The 1,022-nt window shown below is 45.1% G+C and overlaps 1 protein-coding gene across 2 annotated transcripts in view; it reads left to right on the forward strand.

The window, feature by feature from the left end:
* Nucleotides 1-582: 582 nt before the first annotated feature.
* MBOAT1 (membrane bound O-acyltransferase domain containing 1) overlaps nt 583-1,022 on the forward strand; it is a 51,061-nt gene continuing 50,621 nt past the window's right edge. The window contains exon 1 of one of the 2 annotated variants that reach the window (XM_015559741.1): nt 583-747. The gene's annotated coding sequence lies outside the window, so the exon portion shown is untranslated. The remainder of the gene's footprint in view (nt 748-1,022) is intronic. The other variant, XM_015559740.1, reaches the window with a different exon arrangement.

Consider the following 1,022-nt stretch of genomic DNA (forward strand, 5'->3'; position numbering starts at 1 on the left):
GATTAGCCAATGGGAAGGGTAGCGGACGTATGGCTAATTACCATGTTTCTCTTTTATTAGATAGGATAGTGTTGTGGGTGATAGGAAGAGACCCAGGAAACTGACCTCATAATCAGCTGCAGTCTTTACATGCACAAGTCTCCTATTATGGGTGGGAAAGCAGCCTTGGCTAGTTTTAAAGAACTGGAAAAGAAACTACAGGTATGCCTCGGAGGTATTTCAGGTTGATTCCAGACTACCATAATAAAGCGAGTAGGGCAATAAAGCAGGGCAATAAAGCAAGTCATAATCTTTTTGCTGGATCATGGTGGAGGGACTTGCCTTCAGTTTGTAAAACAACACCTGTGAAGCACAGTAAAATAAAGTGCAATAAAACGAGGTCTGCCTTTGTTAGGTTCATCTGCCCTTATTGGGTAGCTTGCTTCTTATACCTCTGAGGAGGGCCCAGTTCTCTTCAATCTGTGGCTCCTCCTCCAAATGAACACCCTACTGCAGAAGAAGTACAAGTCTGAGGTGCACCCAACATGGAAATCTGAAGAATGTCAAGCACATTCTCACACAGGCAGAGCAGTAAAGGTTTTGATTCTTTTTTCCTTTATAGGTGAATTTTGTGGTATGCCAGCTCGTTGCTTTGTTTGCTGCTTTCTGGTTTCGCATCTACTTAAGTCCCGGTAAAACCAGTCCCTTGGCCCGGCACACATTTGCCACCATTTTTGGCATCTACTTTGTCATCTTTTGTTTTGGTTGGTGAGTATGAGCCTCATGAATTCTAATATTTATCATTCGGGTGTTTTGTGGCAATATTCTTGGCATTTCCCAGACTCTAAGGAATTATCCTATATAATAAAAGGCTAATATGCAAATCAACCAAATGGTGGAAGGACCAGTGGCTATGATGCGCACTGACCACCAGGGGCAGACTCTCAATGCAGGCGCTGCCCCCTGGTGGTCAGTGTGCTCCCACAGCCTATCTCCCATGGCTGACCAACCTCCTGCAGTGTCTCCCCACAGCTGGGCCCACT

Source organism: Myotis davidii, unplaced genomic scaffold (genome assembly GCF_000327345.1).
Source record: "Myotis davidii unplaced genomic scaffold, ASM32734v1 scaffold53, whole genome shotgun sequence".
NCBI classification, from domain to species: Eukaryota; Metazoa; Chordata; class Mammalia; order Chiroptera; family Vespertilionidae; genus Myotis; species Myotis davidii.